General features: G+C 29.7%; 1 protein-coding gene across 2 annotated transcripts in view; it reads right to left on the reverse strand.

Annotated features, from left to right (window-relative positions):
• Positions 1-17,856, reverse strand: part of LOC113392123 (homeobox protein OTX1) — a 56,087-nt gene extending 38,231 nt beyond the window's left edge. Inside the window, exon 1 of one of the 2 annotated variants that reach the window (XM_064219307.1) lies at positions 17,622-17,856. The gene's annotated coding sequence lies outside the window, so the exon portion shown is untranslated. Of the gene's footprint in view, positions 1-17,471 lie in introns of both variants that reach the window. The other variant, XM_026628406.2, reaches the window with a different exon arrangement.
• Positions 17,857-18,480: the final 624 nt, after the last annotated feature.

Below are 18,480 nucleotides of genomic sequence, written 5' to 3' on the forward strand. Positions count from 1 at the left end.
ATTAAATTCTGCTCACATAAAACGTATCTTCGCATTTTTAATCTGTAAAATAATTTATATTTAATCTGTGCAGGTATATAGTAGAGTTATTACGTCAGAGCATACATCTTAAATAGTGATGTGCCATTTACCTATAGTAATTATTCGACATTTAAAGAGTGAGATACGAAGTGACTTTACAGAATAACACTGTATAGTTTTCGAACAATATTTTTACCCGCTAACGCTTATGAATTAAACTAAATACATTTGCAAATCATTGCCAAAGTAATGAGGCGATCAGGTTACTTGCTACCTCTGGGAGTAAATCGCTTTTACCCACAACAGCACATCCCATAACTCTTATTCTTATAGTTATAAGGTTTAAATTACTTTGACGCGTGATGCGTTTGTGCTTACGCAATGGGAGACGTAATAGCAAGTTAATACATTTGGGATTAGTTGTTTTTGAAGCTATATTAATTCTGGTTTAGTATTATTTTACGGTACTCCATATGGTTGCATGTCCCTGTAGGTTTATCTCTTGATAATATAAGATATTTGAAATTCGAACGATAATTATTTTTCGGAATAAAAATAAAAATGATTTTGCTCGGGAATCGATCAATTGCGTTCACCAGTAAAATATTATTGGTATTTTTTTTTTTTAAATAAAATTCCGCCGTCACTCTTTGAGATAAATCTGATAACGTATCAAAATATTGAAATCATTAAACAGATATAATTAAACTCGAAAACCATTACCTATTATTTTGGAGCAATCGGATAAAAAATAAGAAATTAACTTTATTGTATCTACTATGCCTTACTAATTCAACAAACAGACAGACATGTTTATACTCTTGTATTTGTTTAGGAAATGGAGACACGAGAGATATATTAGAAAAAAAAACCACGATTTTAGAATAGGTTGATGTTTTAATTCAAACCTTTGTATATCAAATTCGTTACAAGAATAAATATTTGAATGATAGTTTAGCTACCGTCTTAAAATAGGTTATGTGAGCCCATTTTTCAAGTTACGAAGCGAGATTTTTACGCATGGAATTTTCTAGAATCTTTGGGAACATTTTTATGTAATTACAATTAGGTAAGTATTGTCTTTGATTATCGTGGGATGATCGAACCAACGTTAAACTTCATCAGCCTTAGTTATACCTAAGAGTTTCTTAGCGGATGCTTATTTAAACACTAAACATACTGTAAATTATCGTATATCGTATACGTTACTGTAAATTATCGTAAAAGGATATGTTTATGGTATTTCAGAAAAATAAAATAGTTTTGCCTCGAGATAAGTATTAGTACTATATTGGTAGTATTCTTAGGAAAGTCGTTGGTTCCTTATAAGGCCAATCAAAAATTTGACGGTTGGCCTTGCTAGGGCCTTACAGGGAACTTCTACAAACCATATAACATATGAACAGTTACTTTTTATTTATAAATACGTACCGTAACAGATAAAACAATGTTTTATATTTATAAGGTTTATTAAATTTTTAAGTCATATTGAATACTCTTTTTCAAAATTATTTTGACAAAACAATTAGAAGAGAATTTATCGCAGCGAATCAAACGTTTTGCAAAACTGGGTGTACCGCTTATTACGCCTAAATTGATCAGGAAACAAGCCTTTTTATTTTGTAAGAGGTTTAAAACCAAGAACACTTTCAATATGCACAAGAATGGCCGGACACAAATGGTTCAATATGTTTTTGACTCGAAACCCATCTATTTCAAAAAGAAAACCCCAGCAAATGAATCCAGCTAGAGCTCAAAAAATTAATAAGCCCATTGTAGAACACCATTTTGAAGAATCTCACTTCTTAAAAAAAGCAATTGATAATAATTTTTAGTTTGGCCTTCTTAGGAACATTTTGGCCTTACAAAGAACGGACCCATAAAAAGGCCATATTAGGTCAAAAAAAAAGTTTTAAATTTTATTATAAAACGCGTTAGCAAGTTATTTGATGTCAATATCATACTCATTACTACTATTTTTAAATAATTCTCATTAATATATTGTTAGTTATAGGATGGTGTTCAAGTAATGTTCGTTGAGTTTTTTATAGATGATAAATGCATATTGAGCATTTAATGTTTCGCTTAAATGAAAGAGCTTATTATATTATTTAAGTAAAAGCAGATATATCAATTGTTACAATTCTATTTTTAAGTCAAACGACTGATGTATAATATTGGCCTTGTTTGGAACCGTGTTCCTTGCAAGGCCATTTGGAAGAGCTTAATAAAACTAAATTTTAATAAAAAGTGATTAAAGCTAGCTTAAAAAAAAGTGATTTATATGGTACACAATAAAATACTTAAAAATTTGATTCCTTCATTTTTCCAGTTAATTAACGAATAAAAAGTGTTTACTCGTTAAGGTGGCCTTCCATGGTCCACCCACCTTAATACCTATATTTAGATAAGTATTTGAACTGAGAGGTGAGTTATTTGCCGGTTAATTTGGACAGAATCTATTTTCTTTCTGAACCGGTAGCATTGAGTATATTTAATTTTGTATTCATATAAATCAAATCAAAATATACTTTATTCGAGTAGGCACTTAGAAGTACTTTAGCAACTGAAGCTTAAATGATTAATAAAGTGACCACAGATAAGGTATGTACATAGATCCTACCTAGAAGAACAAGAAACTAAATTATTTTCCGATTATTAAATACAATTGAATTGTTACTTATACAGGATATAAATCAACCAATGCAAAATGAGTAACAAAAGTAATCACACTCAAATAGCCCATAAATTGATTAAAATCTCAACACAATACGGTTTCCCATTGAATTCGTTATAAACTATATCATATTTTCATCAAGTTGAGGGTCGTGTGGACCGCCATTACAATAGCCACGTGGCACCATTGTAAGAGAATATTAATAATACAAATTGATACGGCTAATTTGTATGAATGTTGAATTAAATATCAACGATGTAAGCCGATATTTTTCCCAGTGATTATGGGACGTAAGTTGCACATAAAAATCGGTTATACCTAGTCTCATTTTGAAGTCATTCCAGCCGTAGATGTGCCGAAAATTTTTGATTGCAAAGATGGTTCTTGATTGAAATTTACTAAATTGTTACAAATAATGAATTTTAGAGAGCGGAAAAGAGATACCTACTGGGCGGTTAGAGAGCGGTGCTACGGCTATATAAAAAAAATAAGGAAAAACGACAACAAAATTAAAGTGAATTGGTATCGAAAAACTCCAATTCTATCTGAACTAATGTTACGTTGGACATTTAAAATTTCATTTAAATAATGTTTCATAATTCTGGCGCAAAATGTGACTTACAGTTTACAACAAAATGAAATATAAAAAAAAATCTTTTGAATAAACGCAAAGTTTCGCGGGCGACCCATCAGTATTTTGTTTTAAGGCGTATTTGCCGTGAGCCGTCTATTGGTAATCAAAAATATTGACACTGCATCCCGATCTTTATAAAACCCTGTACCAAAACATTTTTAGGTAGGTATGTCCTGTGTTTCTGTACACTGACTCACTTAGCAATAGATTCTTTAAAAATTTGGCTTGCACAGAAACCCCACCTAGTATTTTTCTTATTTGTAAATTGCTGTATGACTTATCTGTGTACCAAGCAAACAGACAAGAATGATAGTTAACAATTTATTCAATATTTGTGTGAAAATGTTTTAAAATTAGGTACTTACTAACTTAAGTGTTATAATAAAAAAGACTGTACGAATATGGAACAATTTTCTGAACAATTTTCAACATACAGTATAATTTAATTAGATTTTTATATATTATTATTACTATGTGTCACAAACAAAACAATTTTTTTACCCTCGAAGCGACCAGGACAACATAAAATAACTGCAGTTCCAACGAACATAAAATACCTACAGCCAATTTATAAGCCGACCGTTTTGAGTCAACACGCATTTATTAGTAGCTAGCTACGAACCGAGTAGCGACGTAATTCTATAGAGTAAACAACTCAGAAAATCGATAGCCGAGCGAGAAATACGCGAGAGTGAAAGAGATGGAACGCGGGGGATATGGGGCGTGGCCTAAATCCCCGCCTAGTAAACAAAATTAAGGCCCGTTCGTATCTTGCGGGATATTAAATCGTAAGAACATGGCACGCCGTTATGGTTTTACACCGATATTCCTTGGTCAGGCAATATAGCGTGATCGTTATAAAAAAATTTACTACTATTGCTCGCCTCGTAATCTCGTATCGAGTTTAATTTTACGCGAGAATACGCTTTACAACGCTATATAAGAATTTACAAAATAATTGGTTTGATGTTTACACAATATTTTTTTGTAATAAAATCATTTTGTGTCAGTAATAAAATGGAATGTTTTCGGCGAAAGAGACAGATATAGTTTTGTTTGTAGATATTTTGCATTCACTACGTAAGTATTTCATTACAGGAGTCGGGAGCTAGGCAAATAATAAGAGATGAAATGTTTTGAGATTTTCTCCGTGCTTAGAAAGTCAGTACGTGGTATTGAATTTAGCATTTGCCGTTAAATGTTTCTTGTATTGAATGTATGCTACAACTGTAATTTATTTTTATATATACCTAGGGAGAGCTATAGATATAGGTGTAAAGCAATATCCTTTGTAACTGATTTACCAATGTTGCACAAATAGCTTACAATTTGGAGAAGATTTTCGTTTCATAATAGATACAAAGGTACTATAAGTTTCCATTTGCATATATACTAAATAACTTATATATTTGGTACCGATTCGTTTAACAATGGATTATGGAGTTTATACGTAGCTTTAAAAAGTTTTTTTTTATAAAAGCACGGGATAAAAATGTCATTGCGTTACAAATCCAATTAAACATTTCCTCTACGTGACTTTTTTGAATTTGGAACGCGTTCGGTCATTTATCGTTTAAGTTTCGCATCAGTTTCAATGGAGAACGTGATTTAAACAAATGTAACGTTCAATTGTGTTGCCATAGAGAAGAACCATTTTACTACTAAATTGCGATGCGTGTGGGACGTAAATCTACCATAACTATTTTGTATTATGGTTACTTGTGACTGGTCGTATTTTATCAGTATATGTGACTTTTGAATAACTTTACAAAACTTTGTAATGTTTTATAGACTATGGGATTTTAACGAGAACCCTACTACCTCCACTATAACCTCTATTACCTATATCACAAACTATGAAATAACTTTTTTCGGGGTACACTTACAATCATAAGATGTAATAAATATTAATGTGTTTTTCGAGTTAGGCAGTATAAACACGAAAGCACAGTTTAGGGTACAAAAAGTGATTTTAAATGATATTAATTACCGTTTTTTAACCTACAGCTGTAAAGATTATGATTTTGATTAATATGAAGTTGAATATATGTATATATAAACCAAGTGTGCCACTTTGTGACCCACTTTGACTTTACAAAAGCAATTTTTTCATGTTATGTTATGTTAATTAAGTATTTTTTGTTTCGGTTAAGATATCTTTATGAAAAATGTACAAATATGAATTGCTTAAATTTTCATTGCGTACTAGTAAAATAAACCGGGTATAATGCGTAAAGTTACAGCCGCAATAGAGAATAAATCAAGAAAGGTTCTCTTGACTACATACCTAAATAATAAAAACTATTCTACAATAGTTACAAAGCCACATTCATTTAATTTTTTTTTTTTTTTTCAATTCAAAAGTATTTTCAGTTAGGATAGTTTGTAGATCCCACTGATTTTTTATTATAAAACTGATCCTGTCCATACATACTTACCGCGTGGATATAAAGGTATATTAATTATTTATACTGTTCCTTTATTTATTACATAAGTATAAGTACAAACAACCCATCAATACCTTCGTAATTGAATGAGTAGTACCTTTTAAATGGCTAAAATCCAAGATAAACACCATGATCTCCCGAACTATACCTACGCCTAACTAGCTCTCAAATAAAAAAAAACAACAGGAAACAGAAACGCCGTTGTGACGTCATGAGAACAAGGCTTATCTTGTAAATATATTATTAAATTTTATCTATAAATTAATGCAACAAGTATATTATAAAGTTAATCTTAACTGGATTATGTACTTATTGCGTTACAATTGTATAACATAGTACTTATTTAGTAATCTTTTGAATTTCCTAAATATCAAATATATACTCTGAATAAGAATATAAATTTCAACGATAACAGTTCAAATACTTATAATTATGATGTAGGTTTGTTGGTAATTTAACTCCAACCTATTTTTATTACAGCAAAAAAAAATAAGCTATTTGATATTGACATAATAATTTTCACGATCTTAAAAAATGTTTCTCATCCTAACTTCTGACATAACAGATGTTGACTATATTAATATATAAAATAAATCAATTTTAAATCAGGAACATACATATTTTTTAAATAATGTTTCAACGCTACCGAATCACTACACCTAATTACTGTTATTATCCCAAACAGAGGCGAAACCTTTTTTTTCTTAACCAGAGGGCGTTAAAGGGCGTCATTCAGCGCCCTAGGGGGTAATGGAAAGGGCGTTGTTTGGGGCCATTATTGTTATTACCCTACATGGTTATGTAACTGAACATCTGCCTTTTGGTTTGTTAAAAAAATTTAATTGTTTATCATTCTTTTTATTGTGTTGTTAGGAATAATGCATTTATATATTTTATATTATTCGGTGGAAATTTTATGTGCATATTCAATCATAACTATACCTGAAGTTAATTGAAAATAAGTTATGTACCCAATACATTCTAAAATATTTATAATTGATATTTAGCTATTTTTTTAGATTTTTATTCTAAAAGAATGAGAATAATGACTACATATTTGAAGTAATAATGTTCAAAAATAAGGGTTGGCAGGTTACAACTTCACTTAGAATTATAAGATAAATGTTATCTTTTTTGTTATAAGAAATGTTATATTAAGAAAATATCTTCTTACGAAACTGAATTCTAAATGTCTGCCTTCCCAGTACTTAGATATAATCTTTAGAGTCCAAAACCGACGGAACCAAACTCAAAAGTCATAACTTAAAAATAAATGTATAAATAATTTTAATATTTAAACTATTATTGGTTTCCCCGGATATGTCTTGATTATAGATAGATAAGATGTAGCCTAACATATTCTAGATGTAAAGTTTACCAACCCACATTGGAGTCGCATGGTAAAATAATTTCCAAACCTTCTGCCCAAGAAAAGGATTTTGCTCAGAAATGAGATATTTAACAACTGTTATTTTACTTTATAAGTGTACTTTACTTGTTGGTGCTGGTTTACGCGCAAGTTTGCCTGGGTAGGCCACCCACTGAACATATATTCTACCACTAAACAGCAAAACTTAATAAGTTTTCCGGTTTGAAGAGTGAGTGAAACTACAGACACAAGGGTCATAACAACTTAGTTACCAAGGTTGGCGCATTGGCGATGTGCGTAATGGTTAATATTTTTTACAGCTGTTATGTCTATGGGCAGTGATTTCCGTCCGCCTACCTATGTCATAAAATAACTAAGTGTTCAATTATAATTATTAGGTATTTAGTATTTCATTCCTATAGAAAAGACGGATATATGTGTTGACCATGTTGTCAGTTTCATAAATCTGTTTTTAATATAATTGATATTTAATCTTTAAATAATAATACCTAAGCATCTTCGCCATAGACACTAGCCCTGTTAATAATATGAGCCACTTCTTACACAATAAATGCGTATAATAGTCTCAGATAATCAAAGCGAAGAAGGTAGGTAAGGTCGAAAGTATTAGAAAGTAAAGTAACTGTTGTCATTATTTAAAACTTTATAGTGTTGTCAGGGTTTAATTTCGTGATATTAAGCTTATAATAACGATAAAGTTTTTACTACTGTCATATTTTTTAACCTTTTTATACTTCCTATATATAATACTTAAGTTTTATAAAATATCTACCTCATATTGCGAAAAAATCCGTGTCCTTTTAACATAATTTAAAACAAAAATGATTTCTTTATATGCCGAATGTATTATATAGAAATATCATTTACAACGAAGGACCAATTAAAAGAACTATGATAGTTTATTGTCTTTACAATAACTTCAGAAATTATATGAAATAATTGATGGTAGATCGACAATTACCTACATAGATATTTCTAAGCAATATTTTTATTTAATATTTTTTAAACTTTTTTTTACAATATAATATATACAATAATATATTTACAATAATTTAATAACATTAAAAGTATGGAAAGTAGGTATTGATTCGCACCCGTATATTTAAATTAAGTAGATACACATACCTAGTACATCTAACAATTGTCAATTGATGTTTGAAATTCGAAGAATAAACTGCCTTGAAATACCCAGAAGGGCACAAGTATAAAATATTATAGATTTGTTTAGTAAAATAGTTGTAAATACCTCAATACCTACAAGCGATCTAACAATTTATCATTAATACAAAAAGCTTTCGAGTCATTTAAACATCCATTTATATATTCCAACACGACTCTCTAAGTATTTAAATATATTATCAAATTTGTTATCCGTTAATGCTCAACTTATTTATAATAATATTTGTTCGTAATTATGAACGTTTAAATATATTTTCTATTTATATAAATGTCTGGAGATATAAACGGGTTTTTTTCTATCACAGCAGCCGAACGAAGCGTAGCTCAGTAGCAACAAAGGAATCGCCGAGTCAGCATAACCGTGTCCAATTAAACGAACGTGAATGTAAGATTACGCTAACTTATGAATAAATGTATTTTTGTTACAATCAATTTGTTTACTTTGTAATGTGGCTGCTTGTATTTTTTTATCTGTTACGCCATGTTCTTTTTTTAAAAATATTATTGCGACACGCATCAATCGAAATTTAAAAATTTTTGGATGTAAAAATATATTATTGAGTAATCTATTTGAATATTTTATCTGCTTTTTTTTTAATTATGCAGGTAATGCTTTAAAAATGTATTTACCTGTTCAATGCTTAAGGAATAAGTAATATGTCGTCTCAGTTTATTCGTCTTATTAGAAGCATTTCATTTTGAAATTACATAGAAATGTCATTTTTAAAGAAATGGGACCTACCTTTACCTAAGGAAGTACCTTTGATGTGTCACGATGTAACACAACTAACATAAGTAGGTAGGTACCTACATTTTCGTGGAACACACCATAAGTTCGTAAGATCTAATTAATGTGTATTTCGAAAAGTTCGTAAGAAATTATAATAAAAAATATATCTTCAGGGTTTAGAACAACATTTTAGAAGCCACGGTTTTCTACTCCCGGAACGGAAGTCTATTAAACCGTATGGTAAGGGTAAATGTTTATATTGACTTGGTGGTAGACCTTGTACAAGATCGTCTGAGTACCTATATACTCAGATTCTACCGCCAAACAGCAATACTTGGTATTCCTGTGTTCCGGTTAAAAGGGTGAGTGAGCCAGTAAAACATAGCACAAGGGATACATCTTAGTTCCCAAGACTGTTAGCGCTTTGATGTAGGGAATGTTGAATATATCTTATATCACCAATGCCTTAGGTCAGAGAAAATAATCATTTACCATCAACTGGCAAAATTTGTCCCTTCGCCTAACTTTAAAAAAAATGTAAGTATATAAAAATAATTTTACAGAGATACCAATTCTATAGAGATACTACTAGTATCTCTATAGAAACGACAAATCAACAGTAGGTATATACCTACCTATACGTATTTTTTATATGAACCTAAAATTTTTAGTTTATGATGGTTGAATCATTTCTAAATAAAAGTGGTTCGAGGTCATTTCATATCAAGCGAACTTTCTTGTAAAAACCGACGTAATAAAATGAACTTGATTTTTTGAAGGAACCCAAGACATTAAAAAATATATATACTTTATTATTTATGTTTCTTTTCCGAATAATGAAACTTTAAAACTCCTGTAAAGTTACCAGAACTTCGCTTTATACAAATAGCCCGTGAACCCTCGATATGTTTCTTGAATATACTAAAGCGCCATAAACAAAGATCGTTACAAAATATGTAACATTACAATATCGGTGTTGATTAAACGTACGTTACGTATTCATTCAAGACAAGACCATTAAAACGCAATACAATTATAATTACGACGAACTTCTCACGCTGGAAAATTAATGTTGAAATAATAGTGCATCACTGCAAACGTTGAATGGCGTTATTAAGAAGAGTAGGTAACTAAAACTCAATTTCTCATGCTGTTCCTTGCGCCGATTCTTCTCGAAGTAAGTTTAGTTTCTTTCCGAACCGGTTGTAGATTTTCGACAGTTGACTTGAAGTGTATCTATGTTTAATAAAGTTATTTGAATTTGATTATTGATAATGTGTTGATTTAATTGTATCTTAAAATACATAGGTATATTTATATGTATATATATATATATATATGTATTTTTATTAATAACTGCACAATAATTTATTATAAATATTGGCTATCTTTTAATATTTAAGAAATGTTTTGTTACTATGTTAATATATCTTACTTTATAGTATATACCTACCTATGACGTAATTTTCTATTATTTCCTTATTTTTATTGAATGTTGTGTTTTTTTATTTTAAAAAAAGAAAATATCACGAATCTATAACAACGAAATTGATAATCCGAAACCGATAATTAATCTGTAAATAAATGAACAACTTTAAATTAATGAATGATAATTATTTTATCGCGATGTTTATCACAGGAAGTACTTTTTTTTACATAAACACGATCAGTGTCCACTTGTGCCAATTGACAAATTAAAAAAAAAAAAAATTATATAAGTTTTTTTTTTTCTAAAAATTATACCTACTTACAACACAAATGCCATGAGCGATGCCTGCTTAATGAAAGGCACGTGCGTGATGAAATGATGGTTAATTACTACGAATGTGAAAACTTGAGCAATTCGGTTACCAAGCTTTGACAAGAGCAAAATCTTATGAACTTTTCGTACAGGTTACGTTCAAATTTAACATTTGAGGATATTATACGGTCTGCACAAAGTCCAAACAAAGAAAAAAAAAAACCGCTGAATTTCTTTCACCGGTTCTTTTCCGGTGACTGTAATTATCGGTTTTGACAATCAATAAATTAGTGTAGTGCTCCTATTGTAGATATAAGCGTTACACTACATAGGAGTTGGTACATTGCTGTTCTCAACGGATAATCTCTATGAGCAGACGACATGCACTCTTAGAATGTACTTTTCGAAGCCCGAGAGCGAAAGTATTCCCAAATTTCAAACTTCAGGCTACTAATGAGTCTCTTTACTGAAAAATAACAACCCAAGACCTCAAACTTTGCAGCCGTGTAATCTAGCCTAGAATATTAGATAAATTATTAACAAAAAAAATATGGCTTTGTAACGAATGCATTTGCTAGACAACAAAAAAAAAATCATACGTTAATTTTTTCACAGCTACCGTGTTATCTGTTCAATGATTAAATATTAGGTAAATAGATTAGAAGTGGTGCCATCAATTGTTAATTATCAACTTTTTGACAAGTCGATATTATCAGCGAGTTTCCAAACATTTTATCATCGTTTATCAGTTTTAAGGTAATTACAGATAAAATCCGATTTTGATTCGATTTTTTTATTAAAAAAATAACACGCGTAATACGCCAGTATTGCCAGATTAGCGAGCAATTTTATAGAATTTAGATTAATTCATATGATACAAGTGTTTTATTCAATTGTATACGGTTTAAACTAAATCTTTATAATTCATTGAAAAGCTTGATAATTTTACGTTTATTTTTTATAATACCTATATTTTATTCTACGCGGCTTTGTTCGCATTTGCTTTTGATAGTATTCTACATATTACTTAATATATTAATATTATAAGGCTATAATATTAATATATAAATCATGACATTCAAGCTAGGTTTTTGTCGTTAAAAAAAATCGAGTTCTATCGATATATTCTCAAATTTCCGTTACTCGGAAAACATTTAGACATATTGGTCCTGCCACTGAACTATTTCCAGTATTGTCATTTAGCCATCCTATCGAATTATTAGAATTAGGGAATTGAAAGTGCACCCGAGTTCAGCACACACATGTGCATGACAATGTCTCCTGCACAGTTGGCTAACCTCCATACTGAATGGAACGACTTAACCGTCATAATCACACAGTCACACTCAAGATCCTTAACGATTTGTAATTAAATTTCCTACTATATAAGTTGAATATGCTTTAAAAACGATTAATAAGGTGGCCAGTCAAAACTCCAAGCCAGATATATTTTTCCTTTTTTAATTTTTACTTAATACAGATAACACAAAGAATGAATGTAAGCTAATCCGTCGGCCCTGTCAGTTATCAGGAAACATCTGATAATGTTTTTAGGTAGAATGATAATGCTAATCCAGTAGTTAAAAACACAAAATAACTTAGTTCATATAACGAATGGGTTTAATCAATCAACGCGTATCCGAACGCAGTAATCACGAATGAGTTTGTATATCACTTCATACTTTTGCTGTCGTCGTTTGTCAAGAGATACTCGTGTTGAAATAATTCTTACACGTGAATGTCCTCCAAATCCTAGTTGAATAGTTTGGTGGAATAAGCTCTAAGTGTTTTCTTTTACAATATACATACTTGTCCTACCTACCATATCTACCTAAACAACTAAATTTTTTTTAAAAATCACAGGTATTAGGACGCGTGAATTTTAATGTAGTTACCTAGAATAGTACCTATTACTAATTTAAATAATAATTTATATAATTCATTCTAATTAACGCTTAAGAAACCCTATCCTTAACAAGAGATCATCATCCAACACTAAACAGGACATAAGAACAATTTTTTCAAATTTCAGTGTTATTAATTCAAAGCATAATTGACTTGCTGCATTTTACTTTCGATACGCTTACTTGGAACAACTAACAATTATTAATAGTTCGTCTGGCTGCTGTATGTGTGTGTGGAATATTTTTATAATGTTACTAATTAGTCATCATGATTACATCCTAGGTCAATCTATAATCAATTTATTATGACTTAAAATGATAACGTATATCTATAGCGAGCCTGTCCTGTACGATATAATTACGGTTTTACCCAAAGATAACTTTAAAATAACAAATATTATGATATCATTTCGTAGTATCGTGGTATGAGATCTTGAATTATCACATCCCTTCATCATCAAATTCAGCTCTCACTGATCCACTGCTGGACGCACAAAACGTCGATTCAAACATGACATTTTTTCTTAAAAAAAAATCTTTGTTAAAGATATAGGTATATATTGTTATTAAGTATACGAAACTTACCATGTTAAGTTTGTCAGCGCTAGGACATAGTACAACTTCTAAGACGTTGGCATAATTATATTATACCTATAAGTAGTTGTCGTATGCGGCTTCTAGGGGGTTGGTTGTCAGGTATTCGGCATAAAAAAGGAACCTTCCTTCCTTGGAGTTCCAGACAGACAGAGTTACTTTCGCATATATAATATTAATATAGACCAGCGGGGCCCGTCTTTGTTCTGCTCGAACATGTATTTTTTTTTTCTGTTTCATTTTTGTTTCATTTATTTTGGCCAGTGGAACGTAACGTAAGTTACCTATGATATTATTTAATTATATATATTATTTAATAAATTAAATTATATAGATGTATAAAAGGAATAATTACTTATAATTTGTGACTGACGTCATTCATGAATAAGGACATAGGTATGACGTATGCAGCAATTGTTAAAAAAAACATATATAATTTCTTTTACATACCAAATATCAAGCATTCAACCAATCACGGATATTATATTTAAGAGATTATATTTAATCTGTTCAATTTAAAAACAATTCTAATTTAACATAAGGGTCATCAATCGTTAATCAGTTCTAATCTAGTTGAAGTTTACGTTTGGTTTATCTATTTTGGTGGTATTTATTCTATAATATAAAGATAGATATAGCTATAGATATACAGTTGGGTTATAGGTTATATATTAATAGTTGGGTAACAAACTAACTACATAATTAAAACACTAATTGTTTTTGTATGTCTAAGCCGTTGTTATATGCCTAATTATGAGTTTTATGTAAAACTCAGGCGAGAGTTTGTTATATGTCATTTTCATTCAATTTATTCATTAAATTATGACGTCATTATGAACAAAGATGGCGGTGCGTAGCTAACATATTAAGTTATTTTTTTACAAACACAAGGAATTGGACGAATGTTTGAATTTTAGTTTTTTTTTTATTACGGAAAATACCAATCAATCTCACTCGTGAGATAATCTGTGCTCTTTTGACCCAAATAGAGGCAATTAAGACATATCCATGTTACAGTGTTAGTATTTGGATAAAAAAAATATCGTAACAACTTATTTAGAGGCGACGCGCGACGGTGGTTGGCGAAAGACAAAAATTTTAGGATTATTATTATTACTAAGTTAAAGGTTATATTTGATATATAGGTACCTATTCCTTATTTAATATTTTTGTAAGTAAAATCATAAATCAAAATGTTTAAGACGATTGGAAGACCTATAGGTAGCATCTATAATAATTCTTCTATGTAATAATTCCAACAATCAACATCCTGTATTTTATTTCATACAGAAGCATTTGGTCTCAAACAACAATTAAATTAAAATACCTACTACTACTACCTACAACTATCTAGTCAATGAACAGGAACATAAGGTGATCTGAACACGTTCCGCGCAACGCTTTCACCCAACAGGACGAAAGGTCGTTCGTATGTATCTATATCGACATTTGACAGAAATATAATCGGAACAGTTTACGTTCTTACATAACAAAGACAATTAATTTCAAATAGAACAGATAATACAAAAAAATTACTTACCTACTTAGTTTTTTTTTTACATTAAAAAATGATAAAGGTAAAAAAAGAAAATCCACGTCAAAATATCTTACTTCAGGTTTAAGTCAAGTAAAGTGGGGTAAAATTCATAAATTATAGAGGCGTGGCTGAACCACGCCCCTTGGGGTGGTGACATTGTCATGGGGTAGACTATCGTAGCCAAAGTATACACCATCGATAATCGTGGAAAGAAATATCGTAAGTCATTGTTTTAAATTGCGTAATTCGATTTTAACTAACTATTCATGAATAAAGAAATATGTTACGGCGAATTTAAACTAATTATAGATATTTTTTAATGTGTTTCACGTTAGGATATATTTTTTATTAGCTTTATTTACAATTACTTTGTGATTAATACTATTATAAGACCTAATATAATTATTTATTTATATTCTTAAGTAGGTAGGCCAGTATTCACTTACGTATTTTAGTATTAAATATGTATTAAAGGTATAAACATTGGACCTTCGTATTTTGTTTAAAAAATATATATAATAAAAATTAGATAGGTATACCTTTATAATTGATTTTTTTACTGTAAGTATAAACATTTTACCATTTAGTACCTACATTTATATATTATTAATTTACTTTCGTAATAAATACATATGAATTTAATAAATCAATTTAAAGAAACAAGTTTTACTTTGAAAATGACAATCTTTAGACATATATTATATATATATTTTTTTAATGTTAATCATCTTTTGAGCCTTGTGTAAGATCGACACGTATGCCGTGACGGCATACGGAGTGACATTTAAGTCGTCATGTCACCGCCGCCGCGTTACTTTCTTGTGTGTGAATATAATTTTTTCCTTCAAATTATTATAATAATAAGAAAAACATATTCACGTCATAAATTAAACTTTGTTTTGATTAATTTTACTACGAACCTTTATAACGAAATAGACCAGTTTCGATATTTCACGTCTGCCCGGCGCCCCGTATCTTCATTTGTTAAAGTTTTCCATGATACAATTTGGTATTTGATTATATACTTCATGTAATATCACAATAAAAATACACTTAAATTATAAATTAACTTTTTGAATTACTGACCTCAAGAAGGTCAAGTTTACTAGAAAAGGATTCTATTAAGTATTATTTTATAAGCACGAAATATTTGTTTAAAAATTTACACCTATCCAATACGTTGACATTTCACTTACTAAATGTATATTATCGTTTATAATTATTTGTAAAGTTAAAACAATATATATACAAAACAAGAGAGGCAAATAAATAATTAATAAACTTAAAATTACCAAATAAGATATTTTTTCAGCCTCAAATTATAAATGTAAGACAATTGATTGCTTCTATCATTCTTTCAAACTTCATGATAAATTAAAAAAATCTTAATTCAAAATAATCATTTAAATATACACTATACAGTATAAATTTTCAATAGTCAGTTATTATATAGTTATTATCATAATCACAACGAAACTAAACGCATACCTAATTGAATCAACCGACGGCATTCTACAAAACACGAGTATCTACCTATAAATTCAATTTAACGTGCTAATTTTAGATATAATAGTTAAAAAACGCATATTACTGTATATTTTTTAAATAATTTCAAATGCATAAGTTCGAATATATGCATGCTGAAAATATTTAATACAATTAATATAACGATAATTAATATTTAAAGTATATATTTTTCAATGAACAAAAAAGCTAGATAATATTGAGTCGATTAAATATTATTTAAAAATAAACACTAACAAATTAATTGAACGCGACCGAATTGTTAGCATAAACTAGAATTATTTGTTTTAAAAAGACAAAAGGTTCCGCTAGGCATAAATAAGAATAACACGAATAAAACCTCTTTCCACGCATTAAAAAGAAATAAATAATGTCGCCGGCTTCATTTCCTGTGGTCGATTCGTTTTTATAACATATTTAAGCTATAAATTTTGTAATGTTATTTTTATCAAGTAGTAATTTTCTTTTGTAATTATGATAAGTTATCTATTTAGGTGGACATGATAGGTAATAAACAGTGGTTACGATTAATTACAAGAGTATAAAACGGAAACATAATTAATTCTCTTTATTTAAATCAATTTCAATTTCTTTGGTTATTATTGCCAAAATTACAACAATTTCATTATTATTATATCTTAAGAGATTTAATGATTTTGGTGTGTATGGACTTCTTGGATATAATTAATGTTTAAAAGTAGAACAATATTTAAAAATTCAAAGGCGTATTTAATTTTTTAATGATAAATAGTCAAAACGCATTCAGCATTAAAGTTTTATAAGCTGTGATTACATAACTTATGATATATGTTTTCATAAAATAAGTACAACCAACCAGTTGTTAAATATTTGTTATTAAATTACATTATAAAGTGGGTAAATGCAAATAAAAAATTTACGATATATTCATGCTATACTGCAATTGGTTTTATTATGAAAGAACTTTCTTCAGTCGGGTATTGACACAATAACACGAGAGGTCAATGTACTATCAGCGGTTGCTTTAGCGATTTACAAAAAAAAAAAAAAAGTATTGCGTTCAGAAACTTTTTTTTTAAATTAGTAATATCATATAGATTAAATAGTAACTTACCTTCGCACACTATAATCCAAACTAGAACGGGCACTTGTAACTGCACTTGACCAAAAAAATTCCTTTAATTAATCGATCACTTCGCACGATCACGCCACGAACGTGACGTTTCTATACAATTATCTTATCGATATTAAATAAAAAACTCACTTAATCGCCATCAAATTTCCTAATTACACGTCCTTGAAGAGTCCAACAATATTTTTTTATATTAATTATCTGTGAATAAATTCGTTGTCAGTTTAGGCCGTTCGATGGATGGAAAAAAAAAGTAAACAAATTGCACTTAGCGCGCTGTGCGTTCGATTTTTGAGTATTTCTGTGGTACGCGGGAAGTCGACACAGGCGCGCTCGCGGCTACGGTCCGACTGCCGCGCGGCGTCGCCCCTCGCCTCTCCGCCCCACCCCTATACTTTTTCAGGTAAAAAGGAGAAAAAAACGTTTGTTTATTATCTATTGCTATCTATTTTTATCTTTTTGGCGACCGTTTTCGGTTACCTGTTGTGGAATTACTAGTTTTATGTGGGTGTAATGATAGGCGTGATTGTTGTAGGTGGACCGTGCATTGTTGATTTGGTCTTTGTTTTAAGGGCGTTACGGGAGCGCTAGCACGTGCCGGACTTCACACTTCTCACTAATTATTTTATAGCTATGTTGAAAAATTGCTTTTGATAACTGAAACATAAAAAATAAAAAAAAACTTAAACATTATTTGTGTATAAAGTATTGTTTTATTTGTAATTATTATAGGACCACCCATGACAAAGGATGTTTGATGTACTTGCTGTTTTTTTAAACAAATAGAGAACCTTTTAATTTTCAAAGTTGCATTTAATATTATATTAAGCGAGTTCAAAGTGTTTCTAATTTTAAGACGCACAATCAGCATAAAAAGGTACAGTCTACATCACACAACACTATACCGAGATAACTTTTATGTCTTCAACAAACATCATTAAATAATTACCAATAAAATGACGAGATTACAAGAATTATTAAGTTAAATCAT

Source organism: Vanessa tameamea, chromosome 27 (assembly GCF_037043105.1).
Source record: "Vanessa tameamea isolate UH-Manoa-2023 chromosome 27, ilVanTame1 primary haplotype, whole genome shotgun sequence".
NCBI lineage: Eukaryota > Metazoa > Arthropoda > Insecta > Lepidoptera > Nymphalidae > Vanessa > Vanessa tameamea.